This window comes from Pseudopodoces humilis, chromosome 3 (assembly GCF_049639895.1).
Source record: "Pseudopodoces humilis isolate 2021_Gansu_Grassland_sample_001 chromosome 3, ASM4963989v1, whole genome shotgun sequence".
In the NCBI taxonomy this organism is placed as follows: domain Eukaryota; kingdom Metazoa; phylum Chordata; class Aves; order Passeriformes; family Paridae; genus Pseudopodoces; species Pseudopodoces humilis.
In genome coordinates this window covers 80,877,507-80,894,793 of record NC_142202.1, presented here as the reverse complement: position 1 = coordinate 80,894,793, position 17,287 = coordinate 80,877,507, and positions in this window count along the sequence as shown.

Below are 17,287 nucleotides of genomic sequence, written 5' to 3'. Positions count from 1 at the left end.
ATTTGAAAACAAAATTGTTGGTTTGAAAATTCTGTATCTTACATGTAAACATATTTAGATAAACATATGTTCTTAGGAAGCAGAGCATGGAACTGGAGAAGATGAAAAGTTCAATTAAAGAGCTAAGGAAAATGAAACCCCTTGGTTATACCAATAAAAGAATGATGGTGATCATCTCCCCATCTAGTCTTAATAGCAGTCTTTCATAAATTTTCCATTAAAATCAAATTAAAGTTTAAGGATTGCCATTTCAAAGAAATTCTTTGCAGCTGTGTTTCTCTCAGCCCAGTGTTAATATTAAGCATTTAGTGAATTTCTTTTAGAAGTTAATTCAATAGTGCTTGCCATTATACAGCTATTATCTAATTTTCTTTTAATCACCAAGATGCTATGATCTTTCAGGATGAAACCGTTCCAAAAACTATAAAGATGGTTTTCTGAAGTTTAATAATACCCACTTGGCCATGAGCATTAATTTCAATGAATAGTCAATACTTTCTACATCATACTTTCTACATTCTACATCCTGACATTAAGTACCCAACTATTCATTTGCAAGACACCATAATCTTTTTATTAGGCACCTTTTGCCTCTTTATGTCCCCTTTTCAAAGTAATGTAATTTATGAGCATCTAAGTAAGATCTAGTCATAGCATTTAAAATAAAACATATTTCAAAATCAGTCAGATCATTCTTGAATAAGTTTTTCTGGAAATAATTTGACTAGTTCAATAAAAGGTTGAAATATTAAGGGAAAAACCATCACTCATTGATTTAAGCTATTTTTTATGTCAACTCTGTCCATAAATATTGCAAGATTGTTTTTTCTCTTAAGTAGTTCCTTCCAACAATGTGGAAATGAGGACCTAGGTTTCTTTTTGTATCCTATATACTATATACATGGATTTTGAAATAATTTTCTTTATCAAATAAGTTAAGAGAACACATGCAGAAACACTACATCTTACAATGTAACTTTTTCTCAGCTACCTTCATGGTCCTCCCAGTACCGTATTAGATTGCCACTTAGCCCTTCAGAAGCAACTATCATCTCAGTTATGTGAGGTGGTTCTTGCTCTCATTTCACAGCTTTTGGAAATCTCTTTCCTGGTGTGGAAAAGAGTCACAGACTACTTCAGGATGAGAGGGACTTGTGGAGGTCATCTGGTCACACCTCCAGATTATCAAGGTCCTGCTATAGGGTGGCTTTAACCTGCAGCCTCCAAAACACCTGTGTAGTCTGTGACCTTTCTGAGCTGGAGTCCCATTGCCCAGGTCACTGATGAGGAATGCTGAGCTGTGTACACCTCAGGTACAATCCCTCAGGAAAATCACCAGTACCCTGCAGCCAGCTGGATTCCAAACCACTAATCACAGCCTTTGGGTCAGCAGTCCAGCCGGGTTTCACCCCTGTAATTCACATGTAGTCCTTGTCCCACTGGCTGAACTGCAATGGTACTGTGGAGAGAGACCACATTGTTAAAGGCAATGGAGATGCCATCCACTGCTTTTCCCTCCTCTCATAAAAGATCACAATTAGGTCAAGACACATTTTTTTCCCTTGATGTATCTGTGCTGGCTGTTCCCTCTCACCACCTCGTTTTTCATGTGCCTGGACATGACTTCTGGGATCACTTGCTCCATAACCTCCCAGAGACTGAGGTGAGGCTGGTAGTTCCTCCAGTTGTCCTTTTTTCCCTTTTACTTGTTCTCTTCTGAAGAGTGACACTTGACTTTTCTAACCTCCCTCAATTGCTCTGACCTTTCAAAGAGGATAGTTTTCTCCCTCAGCAGTCTCCATGGATTTGTATACATCCAGTTCCGTTATTTCATCCTGAATGGGATCATTCTCTACTGCCGTCAGTACGTCTTTCCCATAAACTTTGCACAGAGAACTTGGAGGCCTGAAAACAGACCTTGCCAGGAAAGAAAAACAGAAACACTGAGCAAATACGAATTTTTTAAGCCTTTTTTCATTAGATTGTATTCCCATTCAATAGGGAAGTGTTTGTGTATAAATCTGCAGGAGGACAGGGACCCAAACAGAGTCAGAACATCAACATAAGGCCATGAGAGAGTGTGAGAAATGATATCTTAAATCCTTCCCTGAGACTTGAAAGCTTAACCTTATAGGCTTCTTTTGAAACATGACAGGACAGCCCTTTTAGTTTTGGTTGGGTTTTTTTTCCTTTAACCAACAAGTTCATGACTAACACGCAAACATAGAATATGAAAACCCTCGGTCCTAGGCTGTGTTCAGCAAAAGGAGTTTAAGCCCTCCTCCTTTACTGCCTGGAAGAGTGGTCTTATAGCAGATTTACAGACTATTGTGGGGTTGAAGAAAATGTGGTGGGTTTAGTTCTTTCTACTGGAACTGTTCCACCTTTCTAAAAGAATTCAGTATTTACTAGGCCAGGAATGTTACTTTCTAGCCAAACCATTGAGGGCACTCTCTGGGAAATAGGAAAACCTGAGTTCCAAGCTCTGCTGCTAGAGACCGCTTTTATACATCAAGCTGTCATTTGATAAAACATACAAAGACTCCAAAGTACAATGCTTGTGTCTCTCTGCTGGTACCTGTGCAGCAGTCAAAATGAAAACATCAGCCTTTGGGCAGAATGTCTCCAGAGACTCCCAAAAGCTTCCTTCGGCAGACTTTTCTATTTCTTAATCTAGTTGGAATAGTCAGCTCCCATCCAGAGAGTCAGATTCCCCTGCACAGCTAATCCATTCTCACAGAGTTGTTCTGTTTAGCCTGCTCTTTCCAGCAGTGACACTAACTAGGGAATTGATAGATTTTTCTGGCAGGACATATGGAATGTACCTGTTCCCTTCAAATCGCAATATGTCTAGACTCATATCCAAAAAAATGCTTTAATGTTAAAAATAGAAGCAAAGCACTTTTGGAAAAATACATTAAAAAAGGAGTAAAAAGCAAAAGATTAAATGTCTTTTTAGAGTTGTGAATTGCATAGGATGTGGTAAATTGTCTAGTCAGTGTTTGTCTACATGTGGTCTGAACATTTTTTATGGAGATCCTGGGTTTAGATACATATATTTTTTGAATAAAGATTAAAATCCCAAGAGCTGTGATGCCCATAGCAAATTACAGGGCGTTTTCTTCATCTACAAGATCACTAGCTTTTGCCATTGGTTTTGGGTACTGATTTACCCATAAATATGAGATGGAAGAGTTGCTCTACCAGAGACATATATTGTGTTTTCAGTACACTGAGGAAGTTCAAAGAAAAACACACATAGGCACACTTTCTCCATTCCCACTGCAGTAAATGTACTTAACTTTAAAACTACAGGGTACTTTGTCCAAGGGTGTTTCAGGAATTAAATATTTTTATGCACTAACAGAAGCTTCAGAACCATTCAGCGGTTTTTCATTCTGATTTCTAATTTTAATCCTGACAATATCCTTTTTCTGAAATTAGAGTGAATTTTTTTAATTTCACACTTTCCTAGGTAAAAGAAATAACCATTTACATGGGCAAGGCAAGATGCCATTGTTAATATATTGTTAGTCTCCTGAAATGCCTCCTATTAAATTTCATAAGTACTTCTGATGCCCCATTACCTTCAGTAGGGAAAGGGCATCTTTGGCTGCTTAAAGAAATGCAGTCTTTCCAGAGATATGCAGCAAACCCAGAGTTTAAAATATTCCTGGCAGGGTGAGGTTGTTCAGGCAGATTTAGGCAGATGCACATAATTCACAACATTCTTTGGGAATTCCTACCCAGTGAGCATTACTCACAGAAACTGTCCTAAGATTATTTTTAGTATTGTATCTGTCTTTTCCATCCTGTAAATGTTCAGATTTATATAGTTATGAATGCAGCACAGGATAGTGATACCAAACTCAAAATGAGCCCAGTCAGATTATGAGAAACAGCACAGACAATTCAGTAAGCAGGCTAATCTCCTCTTCTTTCAAAGTATTTGGCTTAAACCTGCTCAGCTTATACCCAGCTCTTCTTAAAAGTGTGTACTGTTACACCAGAACGGAGAAGGGTGAATAACATGCCTGCAATAGAAATTACCATAAAAATGCTATTCAAGACACTGCATATTTTTTTGCCCTAAATTTGGGTTGTATTAACATCATCATTAGGCTGTGCCAACAGTAGACCTTCTTTCACCTTGAAACCTGCTGCTTTAGAGCAGACTAACCTAACTGACTTTGTTAGTTAAACCACTTCTGCTCTCTCAGCACCACACAATGATTTGTGCATGTCGTGTGTTCATTTTAGAAGTGGGATTTCCTTCCTTATTTCTTGCATCAATTTAATTATTTTGGGTAGAGAAAATGCTACAGACTTACTGAAGAATACTAATAATCACCACAGGTCTACAAACTCCTACTAATCCTTGCTTTAACACAATCCCAAATTGCTCAGCAAGGTATTTCCATATGTGATTCAGACACTCTCCCATGCTATGAATACTTTTCAAAAATTAAAAAAAAACCACAAAATCAGACCAGAAACTTCTCTTTGCTTTTTCTCCAAACTTACCAGAAATTAAATTTTTCTACTAAGGCCTTCTCCATCCAATTTTTAACATGTTTTTTGAGATCCTTTTATGACTTGAATGACTTGATCCTTTTATGACTTGGGTTCCCAGGCCAGCATGAATCCAGAGACAGCATTTCCACAAAATGTAATAGCTAACACTACCATGACCCAGAAATTGCACAAAGGCAGTACTCTGTGCTTAGGGCAAGCATGGCCATAGGAAAACCAAATGCACTCAGATGCTAAAAGTATTCGTGACAAACTGAGGTAAAGATTTTAATCAGAGAAAATTTCTCAGAAATAATGTAAAAAACACTGACAGGACACATGCACTGGGAATGCTGGATCATATGTAGGAGTTTTGGGGAGCATACTCTAACTTTGGAGGGTCAGAGGAAACTAGAGGCAGTGATAACATCCATACAAGACCTGTGCCAGAACACCTTTGAGGCAAAGTAGAGGGTTTGCACTAAGAGGAGTGCTGTTTTGAACCACCACTGAGTTAAACTAGGAGCTCACAGAAATATGATGTTGGAAATTGAGATCTTTCAAAATCTCTCTGTGCCCTCCTACAGACCTTGCTTCCCCTTCTTGGGTAGGTTCATTCTCATGTCCTAAACATCTCCATACATTAGAGCATAAACAATGAAAGTGAATGGATGATAGACCCAGGTGGGTGACACATTCAGACCTATTCAGCTATAAAACTGAAGAGAAAAAATACTTTGAAATAACTACAAGATTACACAGTGCATTCCTTACTTTTAGGTGCGTGTATTTCTGAATACACTGAATAACACCAGGCTATGTGCCCAAGCATTTTACCCTCAAAACCAGCTGTGGGATATGGAGGGAGAAATATAAAACTAAGTATAACTAATGGAAAGTTCATCCTTGAGAAACATATTGACATATTTCAGCTTTAATTAATATAAAGTATGTACCACACTCAGCACTGTCAACTTAAAGAAGGGCACCATCACATTCTAGTGCTAAGTATTTATCTCTATTTATCCATAAAAAATTACTACTGCTGAGTACAGAGTCATGATAGAAGGAGTCAGGGACTTGTGCTTGAACAGTGCTCAGCCCTCGAATAGTGAGCATTGCACTCAGAGCCTGTTGGCAGTTCTTTCAACCTCTTCAAGTACATTTTTATGACTATTATTCACTTTCTACTTTCACAAAATATCATACTTTCACATAGCTATCCAAATGGAAATTAATAGATAGAGATACAGGGAATTTGTAAACTGCAAAGGCCCACTTATAAAAAGCAAGGACATTCCAACAATTACTAAATGTTCCCCACCTTATCAAAATGAAGGAAGACAAAAAGACAGGTGAGAGAAAGCTCAGTATATTAAACATACAAAGCAGAGGAAGCACAGTCCAGTGTTGCTGCAGCTGCTCCATTCCTGCCATGACTCACTGCAGTCTCCTTGTTCTGCAAGAACCACAGCTGAGAATGAGATATGATGCTCCATGTCCTTGTGCTAAACCCATGCACAGCAAGAATAAAACACAGAAAACAGTTTAGTTATCCTTGTATTTATTTCTGATAAGTGTGTGATTTTGTGCCAATTTTTTTCAGTTGCTTTGTCAGTTTAGCAGGAATTTAATAAATTCACAGTGAAAAGAAAAATATAATGTGCACATGAAAATAACCCATAGATTATGGCTATTTCTAGGGGTCAGTCTTACCCCTGAAAAAATTTTGTAATTTTCTAAACTTTGACTAAATATGAAATTAGTTTGTTCATTATAGACATTTAATACAAGAACTGTTCAAGGACTAGACTTCAACAGATTCTTCTGAATCATCAGTACTGCCTATACTTATTGTATTGGTTACACTTCTGCTTGTCTGATTGCTGAAGCAGTGTATTACCCTCTTGCTGCAATTATATCCAGTTATATCAATGTGTATTTTCATATAGCATTCCCTAAACTACATTTTAAATTTTTGCTGTTATCTTAGTTGTCCATCCATTTCCAAGAGCCCAGTGGGCAAAAGCCTTCCAGATTAGACTTTGTCATATCTAAGTGGAAGAAAGCAAAATTCTCATCAGATACTAAAGTAAAAATTGCCTTTTTTGGTTTTTTTGCAAGAGAATTGGTTACTCAGCTCCAAATTAATTTTGAACATTTTGCTGTTGCTATTCTACATTTTTGATTCACATTTCCTTATTTGCTTAACACAGTACACATCTCACATTTAAACTTCATCTTGCTGATTTCCCATTGCCACCCCAGCTGGTTACATCCTGCAGTGGGGCTGTGTTATACCATGGAGGTGTTTTGTGCCATCACTAAAGACACTACTGTGGCAATATTAGCAGTTTTTCTTTCCTTGGCTTTCTAGCAAAGCCAGCAACTTCAGTTTTAAAAACTACTTGCAACAACTTTCTAAATGGGAATTATATTTACATACCAAAGGAGTGCAGGAAAAGACTGCATATTAAGTAACAAGGCAAATTAACAAGGCCTGCCTGGACTTTGTTGTACCACACAATTTCCTACCCATTTTTGATTGTCACAGATGTATATAATTTCTGGTATAGCTGACAGCAAGGAAAAGCTCTTAACATATCCAGCACCTTACACAGGAAAGACAGAGACAAGTGCAGTCAATGATACGAAAAAGTTAGATCACTTCTTATTAGTAATGTTTGCCAACACTGAGAGCCTAAAAAATATTATTTTTAGCATCAAGAGTTGTTGAAAATGTGTGTATATATATATATATAATAACTGTCTCTTAAAAGAGAACTACAAAAATAGTTTTCCATGCCCAGAACTTTCATTTCCTTCTTACACTACTGTAAAGACAAATAGGGTGTGGGGAGTGAGAAACAAGCCTGAAAATATGATCAGATGCAGTAACACAAGTTTGCCAGGAACAGTAAAGCTGTCCCCATTTACTCTCTAGGTAAGGGATTGTTGAGAAAAGAGACAGTAGATAAAATAGTAGTAGTTCATCAAAAATTTGGTTGGGTTGTAATCTCTCAGTAACAAATGACAAGGAAATTACAGTTGAAAGGAAAAGGTATGAGCAGATGTATAAGTAGCAAATGATACAAACAGAAGGAAATTCTGAGAGAGTGGTGGAACAAAGCAGCTTTAGTCTGCCCTTTTGGATAGAGATACTTCAAGCTTACAAGCTTGAAGTGTAGTTCATTTTAGTGCCAGAAGAACTGCTACCTTTGATTTCTTCTCACTGCCAAAATCAGGAAAGCTTCAGGAGATGCTATTGAAAAACGTTATTTTTGCCCCTCAGAAACCTTGAAATCACTTTAATCTGATTCATTTTACAACACAGAAATGTATGTTCAAGGTTCAGAGAAGCAAAACAACAGTTTCAGAGGCAACAGAGAGACAGGGTAGGGGAGAATGGGACCAGCTTTTGCTTGACATCCGGAGCAAGATGGGGGAGGTAATTTGAAGTCCTGTTGACAGAGACTTGTGTCAGAGAAAAACAAGTAGATGCTTATATTTTCACATATTTTTAAGAAGTATTTTCATCTTTTCCCATTAAAAGAGCACAAGGCAAAAACTGAATGGAGAAATAGATAAAGGAAAATCTTCATTGGTTTCCATAGACAATGATAGAAATAAAAAAATAATTTCAAATTATTCTAGACCAATACACCAATTACTCCATTATCAGGAAACAAAGTTAGATTCATCTCTGCATTTCAAGGAAATCAAGCCCACAGAGGTCAAGGAGGTTGTTAAATGGGTGAGGGAGCAAGAGAACATTTTACAGAATCATCCTTTAATTTGGAGCCAAGGTCAATGATTTAAACTTTATTGCTCATCTGGAAACCAAATTCACAATGAGCATAGGTGGAACCATCCCAACTAGCAATTACCCAGAGCCAGGCAAACAAGAACTGCAGAAGTAACTATAGCTGCAAGACAATTCATGTTTTCAAAACATGACATCAGCCCTGCCAATTTGCTAGCCACTGCTCACTTCTGATGGTGATAACTTGTTAAGCCACAATACTCAGCCACATGCCGAACATCAGGCTCTGTCGGGAAACTTCCTCAAGTTGTTGTACCACTGAAAAGTTTCAGCTGCAGCCAGGGCTTTAACTCTCAGCTCCCTGATAGTTCAGAACCTGATCCTCTATGCCACAGTCAAAAACCAAATAAAAGATGGCCTGGTTACTGCTGTCTATATGGAGTTTAGTGCATCTTTACCAAGGAACACACCCAGCCTCACAAATATGTCAGTGAAGAACTTTGTTTGCAGAGACAAATGGTCTCGTAGGGAAGAGAAGGAATGCATAATGACTGCATTTCAGGAGCTCTGATGAAATCTTCTCACCATAGAGTGAATCCCATTTCTATGTAGTTGTATGGTTCACTGTTCCTTTTATTTAGCCCAAATTTAATGCAGCCCATGCAAACATCTTAACGCTTATTACTCTAAAATATTGACCTCAGCATGCTAAAGCATGAAACACAGTTTGTAGAAAAGGTTACAATGTGCTGTAGGTTCAGGTATCTCACACCCACTCAAGTTTCTGCTGTAGACATTGTTTCAGGATTGAAGAGAAACTGAGGGTTGTATTCCAGAGTACTGAATTTAGTACCAAATTTACTGAATTTCCCATTCAAATGGCTAAATTGATGCCAAATACAGTGAGCTTTTATCTATCTAGACAGAAAATAGGCACACCATTGAAAATACACTCGGAAAAGATATGTTTTGCAGGGAAATCACTAAATTATCAGCTTGCAACAAAAAATACAGGCTGAAGTGAGGCTGTGAATATTGGAATTAGCAGGTTTCTAAATGGGCTTGTTAGGAGTGTATTACAGAGTGGTTGATGTTGTGGAAAGGACCTTTGGAGATCATCTCTACTTTGACTAAACACACAGTAATCTTCTAGGGCTTTTTATTTTAGTAAACAAAATATTTAGGGAGGGAGAAAAAAATTGCAGCACTGTTACTATCAAAGCATGCTGAAGCTATGGCAACAGCAAGAAGAAAGAAGTCCCACTTCCTTCTTTCACCTTCCTATATTCTCCCCACATCAAGAAAAAGTTCAACGTTGCATTTGGCACTTCTAAGAGTCAAAAGAGGCAGTATGAGATATAAGGTCAGATTTTCCTTTTCTTTCTAATCCTTCTTATAAGAGTTTCACTTTTGGAAGTATTTAGTGTCTTTCATTAGCAGAAGCAATAATAAAAAATTACCTGTTGAATTTGTACGATTGTAAGAAGAATTTAGTACTATTAAATTCTATTTCTATTTTTTCCCTTCAGTTAACTGTTACTGATGATAAATTACCTGAAGTTAAAGTTGTGGAGTTTTTTGTGCCAAGCATTTTGAAAATTATATCAGTTTTTGACAGATACTTGCCCTTTAAAAGATGAATCAGTGTATTAGAAAACTGTGATTTCTTTGAAAGGTCAACAAGAAGTTTTGTACATAATAGGTGAGAATGCCAGCTTACAGACAGTCCTGTCTTTGAGGCTTTTGGCAGTTGCTGATGTGACTATCCCATTCTCAGGTAACACACACATAAATAGCTAATTCTTCTAAAATAATTCTCTGAAAGATACCAAGTTAACTTTTAAGCCCCGCATTATCCATAACCATGCAGTTCTCCATGTGCCAAAGGAAGTTCTAAGCTCATGGAGGGTTACATAAGATATCACCATAACAAGACTGTTGCTGATGACTGGTGGGGTTTTTCATGTGCTGAACATGAGGAATTCTCAAAGGACAGTAATAAACACAGTTTATGTGTTTATTAAGCATCGATCCTGAGAGACCCTGAAGCCATCTCTTGCCTCAGCCATACTCTCCAATTAAACATATTTAAATATTAACCATGTTACAGATCAGGCTAATTGATGTTTTCAGAAAAAAGACAGTCTGTCAGAGCAGTTAATAGAACTGAACATGCCAAAAAGGCATTGTCTTCTTCTTCAGTTATAGGGATGCCTTTAGCTCTTTGCCATATAAGCAAAAAACCCTGCACTGCCAGCTTCTAACTTCTCCCTTGGAAACCTAGGCAGCCTTTGTATGAAACTCACAATTCATTATAGAATTAGAGGGAAGTATTTAATAGACCTTAATGAAATGTTGTGGGAACTACGCTAATTCTGTCACTCTGGCAGAAGAATAATTTCACTAGAGAGCTAGGGAAAGTCAAAGCTGCCTGTAAAAAGGAGGAAACAGCAAAATTCACCAACAGCTGCGACAAAATAGAAATGCTATGAGAACTTCATCACAATATATTTTAAATAGTGTGTTTTAAAATAACGTTAAAATAAATGTTGTGTTTGAACCCAAAGTAACACTCTCAAGGTCCATGGGAAATTAGGCATGAAAGAAAGATGAGCTATAACTTCTGTATGTAAGAAAGAGCCATTTTTGTGGTACACTCACTTGTCCAACTCAATCCCCAAGGCAGTGACCTTGAGAGTATTAAACAGGGTCTGATTCAAGAACGAACATTCAGGAAGAAGCTAAAAGAAAAGAGCTGAGGCACAACTGAGGACAAGTGTGATCATAATCAAAAATGCATCTGATGATCACCCACTGAAATAAGTTATTTGAGAAAAGAAACCTGTGAATTATTAAGATTATTACCTTTCCAAACACCTCAGTGAGGGAATTTAAACACAGTGTTTTCTGAAATACAGAGAAAAACATTATTATCTTTTACACAAACTGAACCCCTGTGGCTACACTGGGCATCCTTTTCTGATACATGATGTTATTAAAAAGCAGTACAGATTTCTCCAATGTCTAAACAAGCACATGCTTCTTGGATTTGCTGTCAATTTACATTTAAAAACTGATCTTCTTATCTCCTGTGAAAGCTGCAATTTCCTAATAAACAGTATGTATTTTATCATTAAGGCCATTTAAAAAAGAAATTGAACAGATCTTTCTTCCTTGGCATAGAGAAGGAAAATATAGGGTATTTTTTCTTCTAGAAAAAATACTAAAACAAATTAAATTCAGTGCTATGTGCACTTGTTAAACCTCTGGCTTCCACCAGCCTCCTATTTCAAAATGATCCATATATATGTAAGAGCAGAAAGCTGTTCAGGATTTTACTGTGTATCCTATATTGACCAAGGCCACTGTTGATTTCAGAAGGGAATCAATAGGGGAGTGAAGGAGGCCGAAGTTGAAGGTTCCATGGTTATCAGCAAAGCAAATAAATGGCAGTCAGCCCACACAGAAGGGTGGGAAATACTTAAATTGCACTCCAGGTGTAACAAGGTATATTGCTTTCTTAACTATGAAACTCTTCTCTGGACTAGTGTACTGCCAGCAACAGAGAAAGTGCTGCCACTTCCCTCCAGAGGTCAGTGAAGGAAGAACAAAGCCAAATTAGCTGTGCCCCAGCTGTTCCCCTTGGTCCCTTGGTCCATCCCTGGGGCTCCTCTCCCTGCCCAGACCCCCAGGGATGGGGGTCCCTGCCCCACTGGCAGTACAGCGGGGCCAGTCCCTGGCTCCCCACCACAACAGGTCCACAGCCCACCTGGTCCCTTCCCACGGGGATGCCCAAAGCTGGGGTAGCCACCGTGCCCCTCCTGGTTGCCCTGCTTTTCTGCTGGGCTGGTCAGACAGGCCTTGCCTGACCAGCAGCAGGCAACCTTTGGAACCTGTCCCAGCTCTGGGTCAGTGACCCGAGCACGCAGGCTCTCTCTGACAGGGACAAGACACAGTTAAATGAGGAAAATAGGGCAAATAAATTGGCTGCATGAGGAAAGAACACAGCCATTTGTACAGAAATGACAGTCTTGCCCTAATAGGAGTCTTGGTATTGCCAGCCAGGAGGCAGTGATGTGACTAACCTGCTTAGACAGAAATCAGAGAAGCTTCTAGAGCAGAACAAATAAAAAACATGGCAGAATTCAATTATACCCATGTGAACTTGAAGGAATGTCATTGTGAGAAATGATACAGAGGTACAAGTTTTAAATATCTTAAAATGACCACTTGTTAAACTTACTACTCAGAAAACCCACAAGTGAAGAAGCAGTTTGGTTTAGTCTTAAGCAGACGAGATGTGGTTTGCAATGTTACTTTTGAAAAGTTGCTCTGTAATTATGAGTACTATATATTCAAATTTAGCATTTAGAAGGATGAAGTAGATTTAATTTAAAAAAAAAATAAGAACAAAAAAAAAAGAAAGCTTGTTAAAAACAAATTAAAAGGAAGACATAGAAGTCAGAACCACTGAACAACAATAAACAAAGGCATTTAAAGTTAGAAAGATTTGCTCCAAAAAAGCAGAAGCCTTATCTGAAGAAGGGAAACAAAAAAAGAGGACAAATTCAGATAAAAACAAATAAAACCATAAAATGCATATGAAAACAGATTTTGAAGATTAATTTGAATAAATAAGAACTTCTTTCCTCACTGGAAGAAAGTTTGCACAGTCCACAGACCTAATAGGACTAAAAAAACAAAAGTAAAGTCATAACGGAAAAGTCAGATGAATTCTCTTTATCCACATTTATTAAGAAAATCTTAGAGAGATTCACAGACACTTTCTTTATAAGGGTCAAGTTTGGTGAACCACCAAAAGATCAGTAGGGAACATTTATGAACATATTGATAAAATAAATGCTAAAGAATCACTTGGGTTCCATTGCATTTAACACCAAGTAGTACAATGTTCAAACCATGAGACTACTGAATTTCTGCTGTAGTGGTAACCTACTGACTAACATTTCCTCAGGAAGGGAGAGTATCAGCTGTAAAAAACCTCTTTCAAATGGGGGATTGAGAGAGGGTGTAAGTAATGTACACCAGAATGCCTGCCTTCTGTGCATATGGAGCTGCTAGAAATAATTGGATCTGCTCAACATTTGATATCCTGGTTGTACTGGAGCGGCTTTTGCAGTAGAAAGTCAAGTCACAGATATTATATATATAGAGGGTATTAGGATTCATTGGAAGGTCAGTAGGTGTATTGACAATGATGGTCTGATTTACAGAACTGCATGAATTTTCAGGAAACTCTTGACAAGGCACCTCTCCATCAGGTCGCAAAAAACAAACCACTCATTATATAAAAAAGAAAGAAAGGCTTACTGTATATTTCTAACCAATTAAAAACTGAGAGTGGGGATAAAATAAAGAAATTACCTCAAGAATTGTTTTGAAACAAAAACTGTTCCATCAATTCATACATGAACTATTGAATAAGTCATGAATTTACAGATGATATAATCAGGATAGTAAAAATTCAGACTGTCTTTACAAAAGAGTTACATGATATGTCACAGCTTTTTGTATTCTTTCAAAGTATCTGTTCTCAATCACTGAGACAGAAATCTGGAATAAAAATGCCTTTGGTCTTGTTGTCTTTAGAACTGCACTGCTGTCCCAAAAAGACTGACACAAAGAGAAAAAAATTACACACAGATGAGCTAAAGTGCATAGCAACATTTCAAGAAGGGAATGATGAAAAGAGCTGAACATTCTTTCTTCAGTATAACCTCTGCTCAACCAGCTCTTATCCATAACTTACCATCATTTATTTTTGAAACTTCTATATTGAGCATTCAAGGCCGTTACAGAACATGTTTCCCCTTTAACAGATTGCCCCTGAATGACAAAGAATCAGTATAGAAATACCTTTAAATTACATAAATTTAATACACTTATTTTTCAGCCTTCAAATTACTAGCAACTGCCAAGCTCTGTCACAAGGCATGGATTTTTGGATACTCAGCCTTCACAGCCCCTTCACCCCAGAGCAGTTCCAAAAACACCTTCTGAAATAATAATTGGTTAAAATAAAATCAGGTTGTATTGTCCCAAAAAAAAAAAAAACCTGATCCATCAATCTTACTGAAGATACTGAAAAATATCACACTATAGTCAGACAGTCAAAATAAGAAGCAAGAAATTATTGCGTGTCTAAAGACACTTGTTTCTTTCCTTTCAGATTTGCAGTTTCTTCCTTGGCAGCAGGTGACAGATGCTCACCATTTCTCACTAAAAACATCAAAGAGATTCAAAACTGAAATCAGAGTTCTATAAATACTCAAGACAATGAAATTTCCGTTTGCACAATAAGGAAAACAAAAGGTCAAGGCTTAATGTTTACTTTCATGTCTCAGGAGTGCCTGTTCTTACCAGTGGTCTTTCCCAGAGGCTGTATTTCTGTCTATAATGTGTATTGCTGCATAATAGCAATGTGATGGAAAATAGGTCTAGTTTTTGGTTTGCAGGACAAATGTGTTTCACATCAGCCTCACTGGACACTGGAATTCACATCATGCAATGCAATCTTATGAAAAATACAAAGGAAATATAGCAAAACGTGTAACTCCACAGCTATAGTTGAAAACATTTGCATAAGTACTATACAGAATAACCAAACAGAAGTGTTCTGTCACTGGTAAATGTCTGTAGTCCATTATATTTTGCAGGATCACAAGGAGTCAGTCCTCTTGCCAATGCTTTCTCCTGCTGCCCTTGCAGAGGTGTTGAGAAAATAAAAGAGTTGTGCAGAGGGAAAACTCAAGTGGTTGAAAATATATGTGACTGTAGTGTTCTTTAATCTTTGCATACTTTGTACAGTTTGCAAAACCACCACTGAGAGCAATGACACCCAGGTGATAAGCAGAGAGGTGAGAAACATTCAGTGGTATGGGTGGTTGTGACATTCCTTCACTCTGTGAAGAAACAGCCACGATTGGACCTTTTGAATAGACAAAGTGCCCTGAATGTCCTTGCAGGCCCATCTTTCACCTCCAGTGAAATACAGCTGGGCTGCATTCACACCAAATAAGGGTTGCTGACTTAAATTCACCTCCACTCACAATTCAGAAGATATCTTCATCCCATGGTCTGCATGCAAATACCCAATATTAAATCTCCAGTTGTCACTTTTAACTAATAACCTGCAATTAGTGTTTGATAGCCCATCAATGCATTATGCAGTTCCTTCCTCTGGAAGAGTTCTCTCTTTCTTTAAATTGCCAGAATTGAAAGAATTATGTTCTAATCCCCTGACTTCATCCAGTTCATTTTGAAACCCAGTGTTTTTCATTTAAATCCCCTATTGGGAACTCATTCACTTCCATGGCATCAGCACAGCTAGGTTGCCTTGATTAATTACTAGCACTTACCCTTCTACTTCAGTAAATCTCAGTACGATGTCTAATAACTGGAAAGACTTAAACAAATGCTTTATGTCATTTCAAATCTGAAGCACCAAAGAATTCTATGAAATTGAAGAAAGGCAGGGGGCTACAGAGAGCCTGTGTTTAAGAGTTGAGAGTGTGTGAGCTTCAGAGCTCCTTTGATGCCCAAGTTACTAAATCAAATTCATACTAGAAAGCCAGCTCACACAGGTTATACAATTCATCAAACAGATAACACAGGTTTAGGAACCAAATTACACTTTCCATCCTGGAGATGCAACAGAGATGCCAGATTTACAATTTCTAACATACAGGAGATGTGTTTTAAATATCCATGGGTTAACATAGGAGAGGAAGTTCATGAACATGGCAGAGATTAAACTTTCATTCACGTGAAGTCTACTGTGGTGGCTAACATGGAGAACAATTATTCTAAGCCAGTTTTGGAAATGGACTGTCACACATGAGTAAAAACCTACAAAGAAAAACTAACAAACAAAAGAAAACAAAGAAACAAAATCAACCAAAAATGTAACCAACCAACCAACAAAAAGCTATTCCCAACTGAAATTCAGCCTGATTATCCTTTGCCTACAGAACAACCTGAGTAAAAAGTCTAAGATTAATGAAAGTAAACAAGCTAAACAATGGGAGTCTTATAATAAAATGTAAAATGTCTTATAAAAATGTAGATATTCTTTTCCCAAAGTATACCCTTATTTTTGTTTGCTAATTAGCTGTGATGAGCAGATAAAGGCTCCTTGCCAAGACTTAGCTGAAAGTCTCTTTCCATTCAGTGGCTGGCATAGAAACAGAAAGAGAGTCTTCTTCATAGTCCTCAGACTAAAGCTGCACTTTTGCTCATGACAGAGCAGCAAAGGTTTATTAAGGTATGAAGGTAGTTCACACTGTACAGTCAAATGGTCAACCATGTTTTGATAAATTTAACCTTCAGCAATTTCTTCTGCAGATGAATTAGTTCACTGAAGGAAGGTTTTCTCCATCAATCTCCCCGTCCACTCATTTTTGTCTCAAGCATACATTTTTTTCCATGATGTATCACTGCCACCATCTCAGATTCCCTAACCAGGGGATCACATACCCAACTTTGTGGCCAGACAGTCCAAAGGCAAGTTTGCCCAAACCTGCTCTGAAAGTATAAAATGTACATGTAATTACAATCACACATTGATAAAGACATTTTCTGCATGCCCATTATGACTCTAGTGAGCTTCCCATAAGTCCAGGCTCAGATACTTCCTGAGTTGGAGCCTTCTTGGAAACCAGAGATAAAATTTCCAGTCTAATTTTGTAAATGTATGTTTAAAATTTATATAGTTACAGTGATATACATGGACTAATAAAATAAAATTCTCTATTAAAAAAATTAAGATTACCCATTTTGTTTTTCCTAAGTGTCCTTGTTAGTTGAATGTTGTGTTATATTTTCCTAAAAGTAGCCTTTTTAAAAATCTGTCATTATCTTGATATACATTTCTTGATTTATGATAAAGAATGGAATATATTAAAGATGGGATGACGACTTAATTTATATCCCAGGTCTGATTACCCTTTAAAACTGTCTTTGGCTTTGCTTTCCGAATTTGCTTTCTTTTTG